Source organism: Taudactylus pleione, unplaced genomic scaffold, assembly GCF_031769625.1.
Source record: "Taudactylus pleione unplaced genomic scaffold, aTauple2 ptg000146l, whole genome shotgun sequence".
NCBI classification, from domain to species: Eukaryota; Metazoa; Chordata; class Amphibia; order Anura; family Myobatrachidae; genus Taudactylus; species Taudactylus pleione.
In genome coordinates, this window is record NW_028284548.1 from 4,877,117 (window position 1) to 4,904,087 (window position 26,971).

Here is a 26,971-nt window from a genome sequence, read left to right on the forward strand (position 1 = left end):
CACCCTCCCGATTGACCGGCCAATCGTGGCATTTTGTCTCTAGGGGGAGGGACTAATGACATGGTGCCAGCCTGCCAGGTCCCATCCTTTTCGGGTCTACAACCCGCAGCTGCTGCAAGGTAAGTGTGTGTGTAATTTATGTGTGACATACTGTACAGTAGGTGTGTGTGTGAAAGCTACGTGTGACGTATGTATGTGTGTGTATATGTATATATATATATATATATAAATATATATATATATATATATATATATATACACACACACACACACATACACTAAATGTGTGTGTGTAAACCCCCCTGTAAAAATCCTGCGTTTGCCCCTGATTTAAAAGAGAAGACTCTCCTCTTTCAAATAAGAGCACCCCTGAGTTTAAGACAGGGCTCTATCCCCTATTTCATGGCTTGTAAAAATGTATGCTGTGTTTTATCTATAATGGCTGGTGCTGAATTACATATTTGAGTTCCTTGGGTGATTACATCAAACCTTGCCCCCTCTCAGGTCCGAATGACCGTAACTATAAGGGGGGACTTTGGCCACAGGAAGGAGAGTGTAGCGCTGCCATCGCTGCCCTTAGGATACCTGGAAAAGCACTCTGCGACCAGTAGTACAGCTTCAGTGTTGCTCGGAGCGTCCAAAGGACAGGATTGGGGGGCTGGCACAGGTTTGGGAGGTGGGGCTTGCACACGGTGCCAGAAAACACTACTTTGAAGTAAATCCCTCCCCACTCATTTAAAACCCTGCAGTGCTTAGGACGAGTCCCCCTTGACCTTAGCAGTAAAAGGGTTAAAATGGCTGCAGAAGGGCTACTCAGAATTTTCGATGTCCATGATTGCTTCTTCTGATTGCCCCCCCTCTAAAGCGTCACACTGTCATGGTTTTCAGCTAAGGCTGTAAAGGTGCCTACACAATGTATGATATTTTAAACGATTTTGCTGTTTTCAACCGATTGGAACAACAAATAGTTTAAAAACTGCCATGTGTAAGCACGATAACGATGCCGATGCGTGCTCCCACTGGTCGTTGGTCGGGGTCTGTGATCTTTTGAACATGCAGAAAGAACACGTCTTCAACGATTTGCCACACATCGATCCGTGTGTACGCACGACAAACGTTTTGTCTTTTTCTGGACACTCCCCTCCACCATTGTGTGCCAGCCGACTGAGAGACAGAGATTATCCAGAAGATGCATTGTGAGATTGTTTGCTGCCAAATGATATATTGTTAACGATTTGCAGTCGACTCATCTATATCGTTTGTACAATCGTTCCATGTGTGTGGCACAATATCGTTTGTCTGGGAGTGTTCAGAAGTTAATCGTTATCGAGATTGTATCATTGCCTACATCGTTCCATGTGTAGGGGCCTTAAGACTAACCAGAGAGCCCCAGGAAAATTAGCTGCAGGTAGCAGCCCAATGGTTTCTGGGGAGGGGGCGGAGCTATAATGATCCAGGAGGTTGTGCAGCGTAAAGTACAAAGTATACTGAATTGCTTTATATAAATTTAATTCTCAGAAAAAAATGCATTGAGGATCCAAATCGATAAGGCAACAATCAATGTATTATATATACCAATGTTTCAAAGCCACATCAGCATTTTACCCTGATGAAAAAGCTGATGTGGCTTTGAAGCATTGGTATTTATAATACATTGATTGTTGGACCCTGAGTGCCTGAGGACTGCAAACACTTTTTTAATGAGCACTGAGGGCAGCTTTTATTAATTACAATGAGTGCCACTGGCCTATTTGGATTCTATATATAATTATATATATTCACACATACATACACACTACCGTTCAAAAGTTTGGGGTCACTTAGAAATGTCCCTATTTTTGAAAGAAAAGCACTTTTTTTTTTTTCCAATGAAGATAACATTAATCAGAAATACACTCCATACATTGTTAATGTGGTAAATGACTATACTAGCTGCAAACTTCTGGTTTTAAAGGAATATCTGCATAGGTGTATAGAGGCCCATTTCCAGCAACCATCACTCCAGTTTTCTAATGGTACAATGTGTTTGCTAAGCGTGTTAAAAGACTAATGGATGATTAGAAAACCTTTGAAAACCCTTGTGCAATTATGTTAGAACAGCTGAAAATGGGTTTGCTCATTAGAGAAGCTATAAAACTGGCCTTCCTTTGAGCTAGTTGAGTATCTAGAGCATCACGATTGTGGGTTTGATTATACTCTCCAAATGGCCAGAAAAAGAGAACTTTCATGTGAATCTCGACAGTCTATTCTTTTTCTTACAAATGAAGGCTATTCAATGCGAGAAGTTGCCAAGAAACTGAACATTTCCTACAACGGTGTGTACTACTCCTTTCAGAGAACAGCACAAACAGGCTCTAACCAGAGTAGAAAGAGAAGTGGGAGGCCCCGGTGAACAACTGTGCAAAAAGACAAATACATTAGAGTCTCAAGTTTGAGAAATAGACGGCTCACAAGTCCTCAACTGGCAGCTTCATTAAATGGTACCCGCAAAACGCCAGTGTCAACGTCTACAGTGAAGAGGCAACTCCGGGATGCTGGCCTTCTAGGCAGAGTGGCAAAGAAAAAGCCATATCTGAGACTGGCCAATAAAAGGAAAATATTAATATGGGCAAAAGAACACAGACATTGGACAGAGGAAGATTGGAAAAAAGTGTTTTGGACAGACGAATCGAAGTTTGAGGTGTTTGGATCACATAGAAGATTTGTGAGGCGCAGAACAAGTGAAAAGATGCTGGACGAGTGCCTGACCCCATCTGTCAAGCATGGTGGAGGTAATGTGATGGTCTGGTGCTGCTTTAGTGGGAGATTTGTACAAGGTAAAAGGGATTTTGCATAAGGAAGGCTATCACTCCATTTTGCAACACCAAGCCATACCCTGTGGACAGCTCTTGATTGAAGCCAAGTTCCACCTCCAACAGGACAATAACCCAAAGCACACCTCCAAATTATGCAAGAACTATTTAGGGAAGAAGGCAGCTGGTATTCTGTCTGTAATGGAGTGGCCAGCGCAGTCATCAGATCTCAACCCCATTGAGCTGTTGTGGGAGCAGCTTGACCGTATGGTACGCAAGAAGTGCACATCAAGCCAATCCAACTTGTGGGAGGTGCTTCAGGAAGCGTGGGGTGAAATTTCTTCAGATTACCTCAACAAATTAACAGCTAGAATGCCAAAGGTCTGCAATGCTGTAATTGCTGCAAAAGAAGCATGCTTTGACAAAAGCAAAGTTTGAAGGCCAAAATTATTAAAAGTCAGTTTTCATGTAAAACACGAAATTGTCTGGGTGACCCCAAACTTTTGAACGGTAGTGTATATATCTAATAGATATACCACTCTTCGGTGTGCGGTCACATTCTGTTTGCACGCCTTGGTGATTTGGTAATCAACCACCCAAGACATGCGTATATCAGAGTGCATCTGCACACCCAAGACTGGTATAGCTATCTTATAAAATGGTCCTGTTCAAGTTCTTTGAAGCGATCATTATTGTACCTGTCAAGTCTGCCATTTTTTTTATTAATTGGCTGTCAAATAATTGTATTTCTATTAGAGTGAGGCAGTGATCTGCTGCTATTCTTTGAGTAGTCTCTATGAGTGATGGTATTGTTTACACTGGTGGACTTATACTGCAGTGGCTTTGTGATTAGGTTTTGTAAAAGCTTCATGTGTTATGTGATAGTGTGTCATTTCAACACATCATTGTGTGTGTATACATATATATATATACATACATATATACACAGTCAGGTGCATAAATATTGGGACATTGACAGAATTTTCATATTTTGGCCTCTATTCACCACCACAATGGCTTTGAAATGAAACAAACAAGATGTGCTTTAACTGCAGACTTTCAGATTTAATTTGAGGGTAATTACATCCAAATCAGGTGAACGGTGTAGGAATTACAGCGGTTTTTATATGTGCCTCCCACTTTTTAAGGGGCCAAAAGTAATGGGACAAACTAAATAATCCTAAATCTAACTTTCACTTTTTAATACTTTGTTGCAAATCCTTTGCACGCAATTACAGCCTGAAGTCTGGAACGTATAGACATCACCAGACGCTGGGTTTCATCCCTGGTGATGCTCTGCCAGGCCTCTACTGCAAATGTCTTCAGTTCCTGCTTGTTCTTGGGGCATTTTCCCTTCAGTTTTGTCTTCATCAAGTGAAATGCATGCTCAATCGGATTCAAGTCAGGGGATTGACATGGCCATTGCATAACATTCCACTTTTTAGCCTTAAAAAACTCTTTGGTTGCTTTTGCAGTATGCTTCGGGTCATTGTCCATCTGCACTGTGAAGCGCCGTCCAATGAGTTCTGAAGCATTTGACTGAATATGATTATATAATATTGCCCGAAACATTTCAGAATTCATTCTGCTGCTTTTGTCAGCAGTCACATCATTAATAAATACAAGGGAACCAGTTCCATTGGCAGCAGGACATGCCCACGCCATGACACTACCACCACCATGCTTCACTGATGAGGTGGTATGTTTTGGATCATGAGCAGTTCCTTTCCTTCTCCATACTCTTCTCTTCCCATCACTCTGGTATAAGTTGATCTTTGTCTCATCTGTCCATAGGATGTTGTTCCAGAACTGTAATGGCTTTTTTTGATGTTGTTTGGCAAACTCTAATCTGGTCTTCCTGTTTTTGTGGCTCACCAATGGTTTACATCTTGTGGTGAACCCTCTATATTCACTCTTGTGAAGTCTTCTCTTGATTGTTGACTTTGACACATATACACCTACCTCCTGGAGAGTGTTCTTCATTTGGCCAACTGTTGTGAAGGGGTTTTTCTTCACCAGGGAAATAATTCTTCTGTCATCCACCACAGTTGTTTTCCGTGGTCTTCCGGGTCTTTTGGTGTTGCTGAGCTCTCCGATGCGTTCTTTCTTTTTAAGAATGTTCCAAACAGTTGATTTGGCCACACCTAATGTTTTTGCTATCTCTCTGATGGGTTTGTTTTGATTTTTCAGCCTAATGATGGCTAGTTTCGCTGATAGTGACAGCTCTTTGGATCTCATATTGAGAGTCGACAGCAACTGATTCCAAATGCAAATGTCACACCTAGAATCAACTCCAGACCTTTACCTGCTTAATTGATAATGAAATAACGAGGGAATAGCCCACACCTGTCCATGAAATAGCTTTTGAGTTGATAGTCCCATTACTTTTGGCCCCTTAAAAAGTGGGAGGCACATATAGAAACGGTTGTAAATCCTACACCGTTCACCTGATATATATATATATATATATACACACACACATACACAGAGGGTAAAATAAGTATTGAACACATCAACATTTTTCTCAGTAAATATATTTGTAATGGTGCTATTGTAATAAAATGTTCACCAACAAGTTATGTGTACTAATGTGAAATGACACAGGGAAAAAGTATTGTACAAGCTTACTGAAATTTATTTCATACTTCGTACAAAAGCCTTTGTTAGTAATGACAGCTTTAAGATGCCTCCTGTATGGAGAAAACAGTCATATGCATTGCTCAGGTGTTATTATGGCCCATTCTTCCACACAAAGGGGTATATTTACTAAGGTGCGGGTTTTTAGTAGTGGTTTTGTTGCCCATAGCAACCAATCAGATTCTACTTAACATTTATCTAGCACCTTCTAGAAGGTAATAGCTAGAATCTGATTGGTTGCTATGGGCAACAAAACCACTTCTAAAAACCCGTACCTTAGTAAATATACCCCAAACAGTCTTCAAATCTTGAAGGTTCCGTGGTCCTATTCTACGAACTCTGATCTTTCGTTCTTTCCATAGATTTTCAATTGGATTCTAGCAGCTTTATTTTCTTTCTTTCTCTGAAACCAATTGATAGTGTCCTTGGCTATGTGTTTGGGATCATTGTTGCTGAAATGTCCACCCTCATTTCATCTTCAGCATCCTGGTAGATGGCATCAGATTTTTGTCAAGAATGTCTCTGTACTTTTTTCCATTCATCCTTCCTTCAAATCATATGAAGTATGCCAGTACCGTATGCTGAAAAACAGCCCCACACCATGATGTTCCCACCTCCAAACTTCACTGTTGGTATGGTGTTTTTGTGGTGATGTGCAGTGCCATTTCTCCTCAAAACATGGTGTGTATTATGACATCCAAAGAGTTCAATTTTGTTCTCATCTGGCCAGACTATATTCTCCCAGTATTTCACAGGCTTGTCCAAATGTTGTGCAGCAAACTTCAAAACGAGCTTCAACATGCTTTTTCTTCAGCAATGGAGTTTTGCATGGTGAGTGTGCATACAGGCCATGGCAGTTGAGTGTATTACTTATTGTTTTCTTTGAACAATTGTACCTGCTAATTCCATGTCTTTCTGAAGCTCTCCAAAAGTGGTCCTTGGCTCTTGGACAACTCTTCTGATTCTTTTCACTCCTCTGTCAGAAATCTTGCGAGGAGCACCTGGTCGTGGCCGGTTTATGGTGAAATGATGTTCTTTCCACTTCCGGATTATGGCCCCAACAGTGTTCACTGGAACATTCAGAAGTTTAGAAATACTTCTGTAACCAATGCCATCAGTATTTTTTTGCAAAAATACAGTTGCGAAGGACTTAAGAGCTCTTTGCTTTTACCCATCATTAGATGTTTCTTGTGTGACACCTTGGTAACGAGACACCTTTTTATAGGCCATCAGTTGGGACTGACTAGCATATATTAATTTGCAGTGACAAGGGGCAGGATTGCTTTCTAATTACTGATAGATTTCAGCTAGTGTCTTGGCTTTCCATGCCTTTTCTTACCTCCCTTTCCTCATGTGTTCAATACTTTTTCCCTGTGTCATTTCAAATTATTACACATAACTTAATTTATGGACATCTATGGTTTGCTTGGGTTGATTTGCCGACATTTGGTTAAAATTTCATAACAATAGCCCCATTCCAAATATATTTACTGAGAAAAATGTTGCTGTGTTCAATACTTATTTTACCCGCTGTGTGTGTGTATGCATATATATATATTATATATATATATATACATATACACACACACACACGGAGGGTGCGTGGTATCCATAGAGCGAACACAACGAATTGATGCTCAATTGGGTTCAAGTCCAGGGAATTTGGGGGCCAGGGAAGTACTTGGAAGTCTTGGTTGTGCTCGTCCAACCACTGAGCAATTCTAGCTGTGTGACATGTTGCATTGTCTTGCTGGAAGATCCCATTCAGACAACCAGCATGTATGGGTGTACGTGCTCTGTAAGGATGGATTCATAACCAAATCGGTTGAGGGTGCCTTCACATGGATGAGTGGGCAAAGGGAATGCCACAAAAACATTCTCCAAACCATAACGCTGCCACGTCCAGCTTTTGTTCTTCCAGCAATGGTTGCAGGGTGATTATTCTCCGATGTTTCTCAGCTGACACACCAACGTCCATCCGTTTGATGAAGCAGAAAACATGACTCATCGGAGAAGGCAACCCTTCGCCAATCAGCAGAGGTCCTATTGCGATACAGGCGTGAAAATTAAGCCTTTTCAGCTGATGCCTTCGTTAGCATAGGTGCAGTGGCCATCCGTTTGCTTCGGAGCCCCATACGCAGCAGGGTTCGCTGAACTGTCATTTTAGACACACATCTGGTGGCCCCCAGGTTAATTTTGATGGTGAGCTGCTCCACTGAAGCATGTCTGTCAGCCCTCATGCATATTCGTAGCCGACGTTCACCTCTAACATCGATGACACGTGGTGCTCTGCAGTTTCCACGTCGGTTATTTGCAATAGAGCCATTTGTCCAGTCACGATACACCTCGCCTCAGCAGCACGCGAACAGCTCACAAACTGCGCTGTTTCAAAAATACTGTCACCCTTGGCCTGAATGCCAATAATCATCCTTTTATGCAACTCTGATAAATCGCCCTTTTTACCCATGACAGCAACGAGTGATGTGTGCAGACGGCCTATCGCACACCTTATATACCCACTAAGCCAGCGAACGGCATGTGACATACTTCATGGTCTATGCGCTGCCGACACCAAATGTAGGAGGTGGTCATCATAATGTGACTCGACTGTGTATATACAGTATATATTTATATATTAACGCAAGCTATCTGGAAACCCACAGATTCACCAAAATGTCAGCATTCAAAGTAGTAACTAAAATCAAACAGAGAAATACTTGTGGGTTAGTAAATATTTCAGGCCACTAGGGAATGCGTGAAAAGTTAGATCACTGCTGAGTATGAGTATTTGATATGCGAGTACAGATCACTTGACTGAAGGCATGAGAACTTGCTACCATGTAAATGTTACTGAGTAAAACATGTTACTTGCGTTCAATGCACATATACAACAACATTATAGACACGTAAATAGAGCAGAAAGTTTATGTCTTTAATAAAAAAAAATATAGCTAAAAAAAAGATAGGCCTCCAAGGGTTCTGGGTTTATTATAATTTCTTGCACTAAAATGTCAATGACTACAGTCATACTGTAGATCGAAACAGAAACTTTAATCTGTACTTTACATAGATAGCACACATACATCAGATATACAAAGATTATGTCCAGAATCTATCTATCTATCTATCTATATATATACATATACACACACACACATATACACTATCCTGTGCAAGTACTTGATGATTGACATAGATAATGTATGAACTGACATAAAACAGGAAAGATAATCTCTGTGCTCTATTTAATTTATCTGAAATGCTGCATGGATTCTGGTGGCTACAGAACATGGATAATTGGGCTAGTGATGGGATGCAGGGCCCCGACTAGCTGAGTTCATTTAACCCCACTAAATATGGCTAGTAGTGAGGACTGAGAGATCCCCAGAGAGCTCGTTATGGCTGATTGCCAAACGATGGAGAACCAGGAGGCGGTGGGGAGCATCTGGAAAGGGTCGTGATAACGGGAGGTGAGCCTATCCTGCAGAACACTCTCTCCCGGGATAAGACTTCTCTCTGTCACACGCTGTCACCACTGCCCAGACAGCTGTCTTGTGGTGACAATGCAACATCAGTCAATCGTTAGCCCAAGTAGCTTTAACCCTTTCAAAAATGTACCATTATGTGAATTACACAAAAAATATATAATGAACTCATATTTGTACATTTCTGTCCCATAGTTTACATGCTTTGTACAGGGATATTTTTCCACTGGGAAATTCTCTACTTGTAAAAGTTAGATCTTGGGCATCTAATGTGCATCCGCCTATAAAATGATCAGGCAAATATGAGAACTTACATGTCTCATAGAAGTGTATATGCTCGCTAATGAATAAGGAAAGGAATCAGGGAATTTCACAATGCTTATATAGTGCATGCTCTGTCTATGGAATCGGTGTGTAATGCTGTCGGATCTATTACCGGCGGACAAAATACAGACGCCTGAAGCCCAAACAGTGAAGATCCCGACTAGGGGGCTGATTCAATTAGCTGCGAAAAGCGCAATGTTTTCGCCTCATTAGCCTGTTTGAAGGCGATGTTTCTCCATGCGCGTCCCCGCTTTTCGCCCCATTCAATTCCAAAACAGTCCAAAACATGGATAGGCGAATGTAGTTAATAGCAAAACTAGCGAAAAGGACAGCACATTTTGGGGAAATCAGTCTGTACCCCATAAAATGCCTAACTGACCCTGTTAATTAATATAGAAGAGTACAAATAGCCCTAATAAAAGTATTTAGTGATCGTATATTGAGTCAAAGGGCTGTTATATGCATATTTGCATAAGTGCAGAAAAATGATATAAAGCAATAATTTTAGAAAAATAAGTACCGTAGTTAAATTTGGGGTACATGTAAATGGGTACTACTATATTTTGGTGTCTCTAAAGGGAAGATTTAAAAAATCTAAGAAATACACCTGCTGCAGCCTCCTGCAATCCTAAAAACACCTGTCTCAACCGGGATCGGTATGATTTACCGCTGGCCGCGGCAGCTCGACATTGGTGAAAATCCCGAACGGTGATTAAGGCAAGTGATCCTAATGTCGCCCCCCGTAACCCTCCCTTAGGGGTGCCTAACCCTAATCCCCCCTTCCCCGCTGCCTAATCCTGAATCTCACGGGGGGGTGCCTAACCCTAACCCCCCTTCCCCTAGCCTAAACCTAACCCTCACGGGGGGGTGCATAAGTCCCCCTTGGGAGCCCTTAACCTAACCCTCAATCCCCCCCCCACCGGATCTGTCCGTGCCCGGCTTACCTTCGATCGGGATGCTGGGTGTCGGGCTCCCGGCGTAGGTAAAATGACAGGCGTCATCGGCGAATACTTTTCACCGATCTCGGCTTTTCGCAGCTAATTGAATTCGGCCCTAGGGCTGGTAAGTACCCTAACCCTCCGCTCTCCCCCCTAACCCTCCCTTAGTGGTGCCTAACCCTAACCTCCACCCAGTGGTGCCTAACCCTAACCCCCCCCTTTCCCACAACCTAAACCTCCTGGGGGGGTGCCTAACTCAAACCTCCCCCCCAGTGGTGCCTAACCCTAAGCCCCCCCCCCATGGCTAACAGCTAGAAAGCCCCGGCTTACCTTCGTTTGGGATGTCTGACGTCGGGATTTCGGCAGGGGGCTGGAGACAGGCATCAGGATATAGATGCCTATCTTTAGTCCCTGGCTGAGCTTCCAGCATCGGGATTCGAATGGCCAGCATTCCGACTGGCAGTATCTTACCCGCATCCCCTATCTATACATCAGAGTTGGAGAATAATCATCTATCCTACACAGAAAGTAATGATCAAAAGACTATTTGAAATACATAAATTTCTAATTTAAACTTGTAAAGAGCCTCAATTCTTATAGGAATCAAAAAAAGATAAAACTGTTGGATATGCCCCATTACGTACTATTCAACTTTTAAATACCTAATTAAATAACTCAGGAAATACTTAATTCATGTTAAACAATTACATCATTATCTGGCATGATTGAAGTATTTCCTAGATTTGAAATCATAAATGTCAAATGTTTTCATACATTATGTTTGAAAACCTATGACACTCAGGTCCTCAGTTATCTATGTGTGCAAATACGCTACAGGATGATTGTAGTGTTTTAAAAATAGTATAGTATAGTGGCTACTTACCCTCTCCCTTTATAGCCATATTAGTAATTCCATTTTAGTGGTTTATATACACTAAAATGCCAAAAGTCATGGAATAAATGCCTAGTATTGTGTAGGATACCCTCTAGCGATTCCACAAGTAGATGAAAGAACTCTGAAGAAATATTGACTCATGCCGTCTGGATAGCTTCCCACATATCCCTGATATTTGTATGTCCAGAATCTTGGGTGTGAATGGACCTCTCCACTACATCCCATAAATACTTGATTGAGTTCATGTTGGGCGAACGTGGTGGCTACACCATTTGTCAGAACTCTCCAGAGTGCTCCTCAATTCAGTTCTGGACAACTTGGGACTGGTGACACGGTGCACTATTCTGCTGGAATATTTTATCGTTGTGGGGGTGGAATCAGTATGAAAACAGACAATCAGAATCCTGGCAGTCAGAATCCCGAAAGGATTAACATTGTTGGTCGGTATGCTAACCCTCCCTCTTTGGTGCCTAACCCTAACCTCCCCTTCCCCGCACCCTATACCTAACCCTCCCCCTTAGTGCATAACCCTAACCCCCGTTACTTACATTCAGAATTCCCACTAGCCTGCACGGTGCCTTGTTGACAACTGGGGTCCATTTTGCCACACCCGAACCCTACCATCAGCCCGAAACAACTGGAATTGTGACTCATCGGACCACGCCACATGTCGCCAGTCCTCCATGGTCCATTTAGCAATGTCATAAATTCAGGTAAGGCACGGTGTCTGGTGTCGTAGTGTAAACAGGGGCACTCTGGTGGGTCTTCTGCTCACATATCCCATGGAAGCTAAAGAATGCTGCACTGACCTGCTGGACATGCATCTGGTACCTCCTGCATTGAATGTGGATGTGATTGCATCCAGTGATGCTTGTGTGTTACCACAGACAATTCTGGCCAGACCCTGCATGTCACGATCATTAAGCACCTGTGGTCGGCCACTGCACTGTCAATGGTGGGTGGTAATGCCTTCCATGAGGTATTCCTGGTATACATGTGACACCGTAGATCGAGGAATGTTTAATGTCTGCACAACTTCAGAAATGGAATGTCCCATCTGACGGAACCCACTATCATGCCATGTTCAAACTACGATAATTAATTTCGCCTTGCCATGAGTAGCCTAGCCGCTGTTCAAACCTGACCCACGAAATGTCAGATTACCACTTGTTTGTGGATTTCCAAGATGTTTTATTTGGAAGCCAGACTACCTGCACAGATATATAAATAGCAAAAAAATATATGGTAGTTGCTCAAATAAGCTTAATTGCATAACACAGGTGCTTGTAAAGGGCGGGGTTTACACTGAACACAGAAAAAAGAGAGATTTGCCCCCCAGCACACTTCAGCAAAAACAATACTTAAATCCTACATGATAATAGAGATTCAGAGGTATTAGGTTACATGGATTTGCAAAGCGCCAGGACAATCGTCAAGGGTCCTCTATACTGGCGTTCCTAACATTAAGGGGTTCACGTCCGAGAAGCAAGGCACCCCAAAAAAATTCCAACCAAGGGCCATCTTCAGGGCATCACACGAAAAAGGGAAAAAGGTGATAGTGAAGTGTAAAGAAAAGATGTGTAAGGATAAATCAATAAGTGTTAATGAAATGAGAAAGAATTAAAATGACATCAATAATATACAAACAAATAGAGAAGTTATAAAAGTATTCTATGTGAATTAAGTGGTGACGCCATGAGAAAGGCCCAGTCAGAGAGGCATAAAGGGAGTCAGCATTAGGAGGATGTGCTGATCCTTATAGTGCCATGTGGAGGTTTTTTGGGGTACCTCCAAGGTAAGTTAGCGCTCAGCTTATATATGTACTGTTATCATGCAGTACATCAATTGTAATTATATGACCCAGAGTGGGTGCTACCATTATGTAGCAATAATTATTTTGGGGTGAGCGTTTGGGAGTGGGGCCCCCGGGGGGTTCTGACTGGGCCTTTCTTATGGCATCACCACTTAATTCACATAGAATACTTTTATCACTTCTCTATTTGTTTGTATATTATTTATGTCATTTTAATTCTTTCTCATTTCATTAACACTTAGTGAAGTGTAAAGAAAAGATGTGTAAGGATAAATCAATATCTGGAATTTTTTTGGGGTGCCTTGCTTCTCGGACGTGAACCCCTTAATGTTAGGGACGCCAGTATAGAGGAGCCTTGACGATTGGTCTGGCGCTTATTCATATATTTGCAAATGTATGTAACTAATACCTCTGAATCTCGATTATCATGTAGGATTAAGTATTGATTTTGCTGCAGTGTGCTGGGGGGCAAATCTCTCTTTTTTCTGTGTACAGATATATAAATAGTCTGAACAAGTCCTTCCTTGTGATATCTATATCTTCAATATAATAATCTTAAGGAGGTGCACCCTGGAATATATTTAAAGATATGAGTAACGAAAAAAAAAAAAAAAAAGGTATTCCTTGGTGGGGCACTCAACGAACTTGAAATCTATGCAATATGCCAATTTGACAACTATATTGTCAACTGAATTGGGGTACCTCTTATCTATGATAAAATATCATTTTTATTTAATTTATTATAACAATTGTTGCCAATGAAATATTAAAAAGAAATGTGCATGAAAGTGAAATAAAATGTTATGGTGATCTGGAAGAGACTTACTCGTCTAATTTATTGACTCTTGAAATGTCTATTAATATATCACTTGGACATTAGCGTTTATAACGTTTCAAGACTGACGTACAGGGATTTATAATATAGATATTGTCATGAAAAGTTCTCATTTATACAGTATCAGATCACTCTCACCATACAGGGTCTTTATAAAGTATGGTCACATCATGTTATATACAGCCATGGCCAAAAGTTTTGAGAATGACACAAGTATTGGTTTTCATAAAGTTTGCTGCTTCAGTATTTTTAGACCTTTTTGTCAGATGTTACTATGGTATACTGAGGTAAAATTACAAGCATTTCATAAGTGTAAAAGGCTTTTATTGACAATTACATTAAGTTTATGCAAAGAGTCAGTATTTACAGTGTTGATCCTTCTTTTTCAAGACCTCTGCAATTCGCCCTGGCATGCTGTCAATCGACTTCTGTGCCACATACTGACTGACAGCCACTCATTCTTACCTAATCATGCTTGGAGTTTGTCAGAATTTGTGGGTTTTTGTTTGTCCACCTGCCTCTTGAGGATTGACCACAAGTTCCCAATGGGATTAAGGTGTGGGGAGTTTCCTGGCCATGGGCTCAAAATTTCGATGTTTTGTTCCCTGAGCCACTCAGTTATCACTTTTGCTTTATGGGAAGGTGCTCCATCATGCTGGAAAAGGCATTATTCCTCACCAAACTGTTCTTGGATGGTTGGGAGAATTTGCTCTTGCAGGATGTTTTGGTACCAACTTTTGGCCATAGCTGTACTATAACGTCCCTCCACGAATATTTGTAAGGTTGAACTTCGGTATTGGTTTAATATAGATTTAATAAGGGTGCACAGGATATGAATTACTGAGTTTGTTGATATAACTCAGTACCTCTTTGTAACTCCTCTCACATAGTTACAAATGTATCACACTGCAATGATAACTGATATACAATATACTGTCATTTGACAACGCAATATAAATTACTATAGTCATTCAATGCCCCTTATAGTAACTATCGAGTACACAATTTATATTCTTTATAGCTGTTCAGACATGTCAAAAATAAGCCATTGTATTCCGGTTACCTTTGATATCTATCTTGCCCTTTATTTTTACACTGTTCTCAGCGTAATTAGCCACAGGTGAATCATGCATTTAGAGGCCTCTCTTAGAAATATGACACAAGTGCGTATAACAACTTGTATAATAATCAGATATCAGCATCAAGCAACCCCAAAAGACATGGACATCTCTTCAGATTACTTGGGTGATCCACACCTTATCCGTCAAACTGACTCCATCAGGTCTAAATTACGATATTAAGGGGTTAATTTATCCACTTATCTACCTATTACAAAACAGTCTCATTTAATGTTTAATATAGCACATATAAATCGGATTATGTGTAAACTCTCACTAAGACTGTTCATAAAACAAGTCCATGTATAATAATCGGGAGTCACAAAATGTCCACGGTACCATTGAGATTTACCATCAGCAGATGTCACATATCCCACAATGTATAATGCTGTTAGTTTAGTTGTCACTGAGACGGATCATAACTTCAATTCATTCATAATTGTCCAGAATCATATCATGAACAAAATGCAATGAAAGTAGCATGTGCCATTGATTAAACACGATTGAGACAAAGTATTACAGTGTATCCCAGGTCATGCGGTATCAAACCAAGTAAACACATAGATAAGAGGTACCCCAATTCAGTTGACAATATAGTTGTCAAATTGCAGATATTTCAAGTCCGTGAGTGTCCCACCAAAGAATACCTTTTTTTCTGTTTTGTTACTCATTTCCAAGACGTCACAGTACAGTGACGCCACCTACCATTACCTTTACATACTGCTATCCCCTGACTTTTGGCACTTCAGTGTAGTATCTCACTTATGCAACACTATCCCATTTTTATAGTCAATGTGCCAACTCCTGAGTAGTATCTACCATCCAGGACAACCTGTAGTCAGTGTATCTTCTCCCAAATCTTGCCAACCCTCTTACAGTGGTGGCTTTTACTGTACTTCCGTCCCCTACTGAGGTTTCACTACTGTAATAACACACTCTTTCTGTTCCATCACTTTGTTTCATAACATTGTGCAATCTTCAATAACGTTTGCTTGCTATAAATCATTTTGTGTTTGAAGTCGGCTTTATGTGCAAATATGTTTTTCATGTAGAAAAAATTATATTAAAAAAATGTAAATTCCACAATTATTTAAATGTAAAGACTATGGGCCTGATTCAGACCCGCTCGCGAGCGCTGAGCGCTCGCAAGCGGTTCGATGGTGCCCTAATGCGCATGCGCACGACGAAGGGAGCTCCATCGTGCGCATGCGCGAGACCCGCATAGCGACAGCCAAGCTGTCGCTATGGGTCTCGCACCAAAGGGGGCGTGCTGTCGATGATGAGTGACAGCACGCCCCCTTTGGTGGGCGAGCCGGGGGTGTTGCTGCTCAGACGGAGGTGTTCCCATGGGAACGCCTACCGTCTGGGGCTGGCCCCACTGACATCACTAGTGATGTCAGTGGGAGTGCTTTTGGCTCTGATAGAGCCAAAAGCACTCCTGGGCTTGCGGCAGCGAGACCCTACTGCAGGGTCTCGTCGCAAGCTCGATGGTCGCGATGGTCTTGACCATCGCGACCATCTTTTTGGCCGCTCGCATAAGCTGTGGGTGGTCACCCACAGCTATGCGAGCGGCCAGGAGGCCGCTCCATTTTTAGGTAGGAGGGCCCTGATTCAGAGTGAGCGCTCTGGTCAGAGCGTCCGGCTCTGAATCAGGCCCTATGTTTTTCTGTATGATCTGGACTTACTTCCATATGTAAAGCTACCTATAGTGACTTTCTGGAAGATCTGTACTAAAAAAAAAACTAGGAGGATGTAAAACGATGAAAGGGAATAATATAATAAGAAGAGAGCATGCAGGGGAAGTCCTATAAGTTTGCCAAGACATCGCACAGTGAAATTCAAGGGAAGACTTCCGAGATATGAAATGGCAATTATGAAGAAAAAATAAGTTGAATACTGTGTGGATGTTTTACTAGCATCCCAAAAATGGTGTAAAGTGTAAAAGTTAAAAGTCAATTTAATTTATATTACTGCATTCCTATATTTAGCTGACAAATCATTGCCCAGATTACTTTATTTTTTGGGAGCCTGCAGGAAATCTTGACTATTGTTACTGTGAGAAAGGATCATAGTCGCTCTAGGCAGCAAATGAAGCTCACTGCAGGACTGTGAATGGCATACAGACACCAGACAGTATATTCCATTACACATTGCCTTTATTGTTTCCTTAATCTTTGCAGATAATGAGTAGAGCAATATCAGAGCTAACTGCAGCTTGGTCACTATCTGAGCTGGAGGCAGCTGGGGCCAGCAGGACTGAAGAAATATCTTAACACGGAAGCAGACAAGACTTTAGGGGAGAAGTGGCAAAAGCTGCTTTCAGAACACATGTACAGGTCCTGGTGCTACAGCAAATGTTCTTACCCTGACCTCAGAGAGAGACACCCCACAATGTGAGCATACCTCTCAGAGTGAGGTCACTGCTGCCGTGTGTGCTATACAGATTATGTAACACAATCAGTATCACTGTGCAAAAGAATGACATAACATTGATATGATTACCCTTGACTACCCTAAAGTCTGCAAACCTTGTTTAGTACAGGTTAAATAGTTTGGATTCTATCCCATTAATACATGTAAACAATGTATGAAGCTTATAAAAGTAGACTAAAAAAGAATATTATCATGTGTGTGATTGATTATTTTTTCTATTGCAATTTTTTTTTTACCCGTTTTGTGACCATTTTTTTTTTGACCCAACATCTCTTGTGCTACATTTGTTTGGAAGGTAATAGTATGAAAGCCTGTCTAAGGTCTACTCTATAACAACAGACATATCATCCCGGGGATTGTAGTTTTCATATAACACTGTGCATGCAGCATGCCAAGAAAATCTCCATGGCTCAATCACTCTCACAGGTGATGGGTATTAAGTGTCCTTGAGCCACTGTAGTCAGCAATAGACATGGAAATAGCACAAGGATGGAGATAGATGGATAGATAGGTATTGTTAGAATTATGTCATAGAATGGTTAATGACTAGTTGCTTTCTGGTCAGGGGATAGTGAGGTTAATGTTTCAGTTCTACATTAAATTATTTTGTCAAAAAACGGCTGAATCAAGCCAGTAGGTTTTACAAATGGAGAGTGCTATATAAAAAAAAATTAAAACCGGTTGCCATCTTATTTTCGATCTAGCTCTCTCTATTAAAACTATAATGCAAGTCTATTGCATTAGTACCTCCATGAAGGCTGTAACACCATTGCTCTGATGGCATACCATTGAGCTTTAAATACTAAATACAGGCTAAATGCACAATATACTGCAGCATTGATAAAAGTCTGATCTCATGCCTAAACATCTTCTAGAGAGTTAAATTTGTTGCTGGAAAAGAACTCATGAGTGTGCTTATTCTATTCTAGTATCAGGAACAGTGGGCCTGATTCAGAGCCGCTCACACGATGTGTATGCAAATTGCGTAGGCAGTGCTGCCACACAGCAATGCATTAGCACGGCCAGTATTTCTTAGAGAGCCATCATATAGTGTATGCAGACACCCACCAGCCTGTTTTAAGATGCCCACTTGTGTATGACAGGTCCAGGAAGTGTATACAACCATCGGTACATCGGATGCTATCGCAGCACTTGAGGTTGACCATACCCTGCCACAAGCACTGCGAGCACTTCAGTGTAAAAACAAGGCAGGTGACGTGTACGATGATGCTGTCTTATAATTATGCACACCTCTAAAACACTGTTGAGATGCTCAGGCATGCCTGCGTTTGCACCTCCAGTCCCCCTTTTCTAATGGCCAGCCTCTGTTACCACTTACAAACGGCTTCCCCTGTCACTCACTCTGCATGGCTGTCTATGCGCAGCGCGCGAATGCATTGTGAACTTTCGCTACGGTATGCACATGCGCACTGCGATGCATACGCACAATGCATACACACTGCATACCATCGGCAGCAGCGAGAGTATGCATCTTAGCGAGCGGGTCTGAATCAGGCCCAGTGTTTATGTACTGTACATATACACAAAGTAGGGCCGCACTCACATCTTCATTAAGAGGTGTCTTCCCAAATCCACTTGCGTAGATGAAAACATAGAAACGAAAAAATGGGGCACTCACCAGATTTCTTCATGCATATAAAAGCTGTTGTTTATTACTCACATATGGATAGAGGTGCTACAATGCTCAAACAGTTTCAGACTCAACAGAGCCCTTCATCAGGAGGCACAACCAACACAACGCAGCATGTACAAACGCCCAAATCACCTACAGCAAGGAAAGTCCAACCTCCCTAGTCATATAAGTACCCAAATGCCACCTGTATCATATGTTAATTAGATAATCGACTGCCACACAGCCTAACCTATCACCGCCAACAAGTGGACACTAAATATATGCAATGAACGCAACGGTCTCACCTGTGGAGGCTCAGGTCACTCCTCCTGTAAAAGCATGCTTGCAGCGTGTATTCCAGGGTTGGGGAGAGGGTTAGCGTTAGGGGATAGTAGGGAGAGGGTTAGGCACTAAGGGAGAGTTTGGTTTAGGATGCACGGAGGAGGTTAGGTTTAGGCACTATGGGGAGAGTTTAGGGTCAGGCACTGGGGAGGGAGGGTTAGGGTAGGGAGAGCGTGAGGGTTAGAATACTGACCGACAACTATAGGTATTCTAACCCTGTCGGGATGCCAGTGTCGGGAATCTGACCGCTGGGATCCCAATCGCCAAAAAACAGATATTTCCATATGGTTGCATAAGACAGATTTATGTGCCGAGCCTCCACTCAGCAAGAAATTCCACCAATACAACCAGCTCCCCCAATCCATAGTCTTGGCCTGCAAATCAATGCCCTTACCCAGAAACATGTGCCAATTTAACTACTCAGCATGTAATACTTCCTCCTTTAACCCATAAATTATGCATCTAGTTGCCATTGATCAATCTCCACAACCGCCTACTTTGTTCAAAACTGATAAACTTTCTTGTAAGAAAGGCATCCAGTGATTGTGACATTAATCCTTCCTTTGGCAGTGAAACCCAGTCTTATTCTCAGGGCGGTATACAATTAGCCCCGAACATTGTCTGGGCGCTAATGGATCCCCCAGGGCTATCCAATTAGCGCAGAAGAGCTGCCTGACACCGGAACTTATACTGAGTTTTTTTTGGGACAGAGCAGGTATATCTGGGGTCTTGATAAAGGTCCCTGAAGGAAGGAAAACTGGTAGACAAAAGTATAATAGTGCCGGGGGCGTGGCCTGGCTGCTGAGCGGGATGGTGGCGTTCTGAGAGAGCTCCTGCAGAAAAGCCCTTTAATATGCCCTTTCACCTTAAGAGAGGGGCTTCGCTGTACCGGGACCCACTGGTGGCTGACTGCCAGCCCTCACAGACCCTTGTGTGGTGGCTTTTGGAGACGGAGAGGTCCCCTCCCTGACCCCCGGAGCCTAGAGGCCTAGCTGGCGCCAGAAGCCGCGACCTAGATTTGGGTCCACTGCCCGCCGGGACTGACGCTGCATCGTGGAGCCACGGGGTGAGCCGTCTCATTAGCCCCGCAGTCCCAGCTAACATCTCGGCCCCCGGAGATCCTGTGTACCTGCTGGCATGCGCGGCTGACTGCTGGGAGCGGTGGTGCCAGAGGGCGCGACAGCCGATGTGGCGTGGATCCTCTCCTCCTGCTGCCGCACCCGTACGCTGACGCAGCGGCTCCTGTGCTGAGGGGTACCTGGGGGAAACAGACGGACCTCGCTGGGGCGCCTTTGCAAGTGGTGCCGGTCTAGCGCCTGAAGCCTGCGGCTGTGGGTGAGTGCCTGGAGCAGACACTACTTCTATAGCGGCCTGCTCCATTTGAGATTCCACAGCCCCTGTTGACAAACACCATCTCTGGAGCCTGGGCAGTTGGATTTGTGAGTCCCTGTGTCCATTTGTCTAGCCTGATATGCCCTTTGCTTGCCTAGGATAGTGGCTGTAACAACAACCCAGCCAGTTTGTTTTTTCGGGAGTCTGGTGGTGCATAGGGGACCCTCTCCTCTTGCTTGGTCGTCTCCTCTATAGGGGCTGTTCAGCGGTAGACAGAGCCCAGTACCTGTGTGTTATCCCATCCTTACAAGCGGATAATATTCTAATAGATACTTACCAGAGTCAACTGTGTCGACGATGTGAAGATACCTATCTAAAGAATGTTGCCCCTCCACGGGTAATGCCTTACCTACCCATGCAGTAATTTCCTTAGTCGCTTTCCACAAAACACCCCTCTGGTCCTTTTCAAATTAGAATTTCTACGTATTCCTCCGACTATGCCGTCAAAGAAAACAAGACAACAAAAACTTCCAGCACCAATCCGTTTTCCTACTGCCCCTATATCTAAAGTCGGACAGATGCCTTCCCCAACATCTGGAACGTCATCTATGTCCACTTCACGGGATTCGATTTCACCAGCTGACCTGGGACTAGACCTGGATGTTAATGCACCGCTAACTACACAGGCAATGTTCCAGGTTTTTGCGGCGTTTCGGTCTGACGTGTTAAAGGGAGTGGATACTTCTATTCAATCTATCAGAGCTGATATTCTGGGGCTGGGAGATCGTACAGACCATCTAAAGGTGAAGATGCAGGAATTGGTCTCATCTCATAATGAGCTCCTCTCAGCCCATGCAGAACTCCAATCGGAAGTTTCATCTATGAGAGATAAAATGGCGGATATGAAAGACAGCTCACGAAGAAACAATCTGAAGATTCGCGGTATCCCAGATTCTGTATCTAATGCAGAGCTACCAGATTACATTTCAAAGTTGTTTCTTAAATTGGTGCCTACGGCTTCTCAACAGGGCTTGTTAATTGATAGGGTACATCGCCTTCCCAAACCGAGATCAGGAGCTGGAAATTACCCGCGAGACACTTTATTGCGTGTCCATTTCTTTCATTTCAAAGAGCAAATCTTGCGTGCTGCACGTCAAGCTGAAGGCACAGACACCTTAGGGGGTCTTCAAATCTTTCTTGATCTGTCTGCGGCTACTCTGTCCAAAAGGCGCTCTTTTCAGTCCATTACTACAGCTCTAAGAGATAATGACATCACGTATCGTTGGGGGTTTCCCGTAAAGCTTCTAGTCAGCTACGAGGCTTCCTCATACGTAATCTCTACTGTGGAAGCTGGAATTAAGCTTCTGGCGGAATGGGACATCCCGGTGCCTACTCGTGCTTCTGGATCCAGCGTTCAAGTAACTCAAGACTGGTCTAAAGCTACGTGAGAATACTACATATATACAGCTAATGTGTTATCTAGGTTATATTCTGGTCAGCCCTGTTTCATCGATAGGACCGGAGATATTAGATTACATATTTTACATGAGATAGTCATTTCTTATGTATGTTCTACCATGTCTTTTCTTGTCTGATTGCACCAAAATGAATAACAATAATCTGTATATTTGTATTTCTGTCAGTTTAAGGGCCTTATTTACTAATAAGAAATTAGAGGAGGGAACTCTTAAGGGTTTTCATCCTTCCTACTATTGCAAAAATTCTTAATTTGAGACCCTTTTCTAGTACATCTATAGTTAAATAAGTTTAATACATATTGTTTTTGTTACTGTGTGTAATTCAGATTCCGAAAATTCTTATAGTATTACTATTACTAGTATTATTGTTATATGATCAGAAGATAGTGGAAAATATTCCGTGCGCCCTAAAGCAACCCGTGGTTGAAGGTAAAAAAGTGTCACTCACACTCCACCAGAAATATATTGAAAAAATATTACCAACAATAATCCTCAGGCGCTTAAAGATAAACTAGACCTCAAAAAAAAAAAAACAGAAGAAATTTCATAGTGCAATACATTTAAGATCTCTTTTATATCACAATGACCCCCTTCTTTTTTCAGACTCGTACCATTAGGGATGGTCTACTATAAAAAGTAGACAGAACAGCATGTATTAAAACTTGTAGTTCTCTTCCGAATAAATGGTTTTCCTTTTTCTTTTAATAAACACAATCTCCAACGTTGTATATGTAAAGAGAGAAATAATTCCAAAAATAGTGTAATACTATTTTTAATTCCAAATACAGATTTAAAACATAATGAATGAAACAAATGCGAGTGTGGAATAAATGGACCCTCACCAGATGAATTGGTCTACCCAATCAGTAGACAACAAAGCATAAGTCCGAAATCTCAGGCGTCCCCGGTAGTTGTTAGACGGACCAACTGGGAAGTGTCCAAAAAAGTCCTCACTCAGCTCCTCCACCAACGCGTTTCGATACTATTGTATCTTTTTCAAGGTCATACCTTTTTTTTTAGAGGTCTAGTTTATCTTTAAGCGCCTGAGGATTATTGTTGGTATTATTTTTTCAATAGTATTATTGTTGTTTTGTGGGTTTAGCGACTCCACGTTTATACTGTTAGTACAGTGGACGAGTTTATCTTAGTTTGCTCTTGGAATTAGCTAATGTGCATATCTGACATCTAGAGAGACTTGAATAGTTCTTACGCACTCTGTCTTGGTGGGCGTTTTATTTTAGCTATATTTCCATATCTATGTAGTCCACTTGTCTTTGTATTTTGTTACCAATATACTGCATGGGGGGCTTATGGCTTTTGTCCTAGGCCACGTTCCTCCATGTTCTTGGTTTTGCCGTTTTTTTCCTATATGGCAAACATTTTAACCCTAATTTTTTGGGTTCTCAGTTTCCCCTATGTGTTCCTTTTCTGTGTGTTCTTTTTGTATTTTGGGTACCATAGTCCATATTATTCTATCTCCGCTAGAACCTTGGGTATTTATGTCAAACTAACGTCTCTTATTTATGGTCTATAGATTATGGTCCAATTTTTTTCTTTAAATGTACATGGTCTGAACTCCCCTAACAAGCGCAGGCTTGCTTTGTCCACCTTCCATAGACACAGAGCTAAAGTGGTAGCACTACAAGAGACTAATTTTTCATCTGTGGCCCCACCGATTTTGAGAGATGCGAGATATAATGTTGCATATTATGTGAACGGTCCTCTCAAAAAGAATGGTGTAGCTGTGCTGTTTCATAACTCAGTGTCTTTCACTTTATCTAAAAAGGTGGAAGATAAGAACGGCCGGTATTTGATATTAGTAGGTCAGCTGGACGGTAAAGAGTTTCCCTCTATGCCCCCAATACTCTTCAAATCCCGTTTCTCAGACGAGTGTTTGAGGAAGTCCATCAGATTAGACGTGGTCATACGATTATAATGGGTGACTTTAATTTAGTCCCTGATAGTCGAATACATAAATCATCAGTTAATGTTTCTGGAGTGAACAATGGCATTACCGATACATCAGCTCTGCTGCGGAAGCTCTTGGCGGAATTCGATCTATACAACGTGTGGCGGGTTCATTCGCCTAATGTGAAAGACTACACGTTTTTCTCACATGTACATAATACTTATTCACGTATTGATCTGATTCTTTTAGACAAACATTTACTCCAACATACTCGCCAATCTAGTATCAAGCCTATAGTTTGGTCTGACCATGCTGCGGTAAAGTGGACTTGGGATGGCCGTAACACAAGATTTCCCCCTAGACCATGGCGTTTACCAGATCACTTACTATCTTCCCCTGAAGGTGTTAAACCGTTAGAAGATGCCCTGGAATCCTATTTAGTAACTAATGACCCACAGGACACCTCTAGCACAACACACTGGTGCGCCCTCAAAGCTGTCCTTAGAGGAGTAGCCATTCAAACAAGTTCTCGACTTAGGAGACAATATCTACTCAACCAATCCGAATTGGAATTACGCTCAGGTTGAATCTCTAAATAGGGCCCATCCTTCTCGTACTCTTAAGAGAGAACTAGTGTCTATACGTAACCAACTCCAGAAATTATTTTTGGCTCGTATGAAATCATCTCTAATTAAACTTCAGCAAAAGTTCTATAATTCAGGGAATAAAGTAGGCAAGTTCCTAGCTCGTAAACGTCAGGCCAGAAATAGGATTGAATATTTAATTACACCCAATAATAAGAAACTACTTAACCCCGCTGAGATTGCAAACGCCTTTGCTGAGTATTACGCGGGATTATATAATCTACATACTGACATTACTATACCACAACCGTCTGGCACTTCTATTTCTACCTTTTTAAGAGACATTACTTTTCCTCAGTTAGGAGAGGATGCTTTGGCTGTTTTAAACGCCCCTTGGACCGAACAAGAAAGTTTGAGTGTGATCAAAGCATTGCCCATGGGGAAGTCCCCTGGTCCGGACGGGTTTACCAATTCATTCTATAAACACTTTGCGAATTCGATTTCTCCCATACTTACTTCCTTATTTCATTTTGTTTCCGGTCAGGGTAGCTTTCCAACAGAGATGTTGGAAGCTCAAATTATTACCTTACCTAAACCAGGTAAACCTCCTTCCTCCTGTCCGAATTTTCGCCCAATAGCCCTACTCAATTCAGACATCAAAATTTATGCCAAGATGGTAGCCAGTTGGTTGGCCCCTTTTATCCCCCTTTTGATTCATCCGGATCAGGTGGTCTTCGTCAGCGGCAGACAAGCATCAGATAACACTTGCAGAGTCTTTGATTTAGCAGAGCTGATGTTGAGGCGAAGTAAGGAGTTCATTCTTCTTTCCCTTGACGCCGAGAAGGCGTTTGTTGGCCTTCATTGGCTGTTCCTTTACGAATCACTAAGCCATTTTGGTTTTCAGGGTGCTATTTTGAAGTCGATCAAGGCACTCTATAGTAATCCCACAGCTAGAGTGTTCAGTAATGGCTTTCTTTCAACCCCATTTAATATTAGAAATGGCACAAGACAGGGGTGTCCTCTATCCCCACTTATCTACGTTTTAGCCATTGAACCATTAGCTTCAGCAATTAGAAATTCCCCTTCATTTCCTGGAGTGACAGTTGGTTCATCTTCACATAAATTATGTTTGTTTGCAGACGATATTCTTTTGTTTGTAACTAACCCTGTTGCTTCGTTATCAACCCTCCATGATATACTAGACAAATTTAGTGCAGCTTCACTATACAAACTTAACACCACCAAGACTGAGGCCCTACCTTTTAACATACCTGACTGTTTTGTCATGTCTACAAGCTCAATACAGGTATAATTGGAAAACGGATTATCTTCTCTATCTAGGTATTAATATTCCGAACGGACTAGATAACTTTGCTAAGATAAATTTTGATCCAACAATAAAACATATAGCCGAACTGTTACATAATTGGTTGGGTTTCGAGGTTTCCTGGCTGGGTCGCCTTGCAGCATTCAAAATGATGATTTTGCCAAAGTTAATGTATCTATTTCGCACCATTCCCTTTTCGGTTCCGAAACACTTTCTCATTAAGGCCCGTAAACTAATTGTGTCTTATATATGGAAAGGTAAGACTCCACGGCTAGCTTACCAGCGTTTGACTAAACCTAAAATCCTGGGGGGGATTACAAATCCCAGACCTAGAGTTATATCAGTCAGCGTGTTTAGTTTCACAAATTAGTGACTGGTTTCTTCCCCCTAACACTAAACCCTGGGTTGACTTAGAAAGGGCACTATTGAAAGAGTATCCCTTAGTGGATTTAATTTGGACACCCAAACAAATGCGTCCTCTCTCGAGTAATACCCCTAGGGCCATAATAGACTCCCTCAAAAGCTGGGACGACATGATACTTCAATCTAAATGTATCAAATTACCGGCTAAATCTTTATCTTTAGCCGCTATAGTACGCTTAATCCCAGATCTATTGGTGGCGATCTGGCGTTCATGTGGGATTGAAACCATCGCTGACATTTCGAGTTCTTCCTCTCTAATCCCGTTTTCTCAAATTCAATCCCAATTTCAGTTACCTTCTGGAGATCTTTTCTCCTATCTTCGAATTCAGCATTGGGTAGCTAATATAATAAAGGTATGTGGTTCCTTGGAGTTACCTTCGGCTGATATCTTGGCTAAATTAAAAAGAGGTAATTCTAAAGGTACTATTGGTTTTTGGTACTCCATGTGTCTCGAGGCTTGCCCCCCAGTTAAGTTTAAGTCCCAAGAGCAATGGGAGTCTGATCTTCACGACGCTTATACTCCCCAGCAATGGGAATCTATTTTCACTACTGCCCACAAATTGTCCAAATGTTATAATCATTTAGAATTACAGTATAAAATACTCCATAGGCTATATTTCACTCCAGCCAAATTACACGTAATATGGCCAACGCAATCAAAATACTGTTGGAG

At 42.0% G+C, this 26,971-nt stretch overlaps 1 protein-coding gene across 4 annotated transcripts in view; it reads right to left on the reverse strand.

The window, feature by feature from the left end:
• DENND1B (DENN domain containing 1B) overlaps window positions 1-26,971 on the reverse strand; it is a 243,819-nt gene that overhangs the window by 61,889 nt on the left and 154,959 nt on the right. The window lies entirely within an intron of this gene.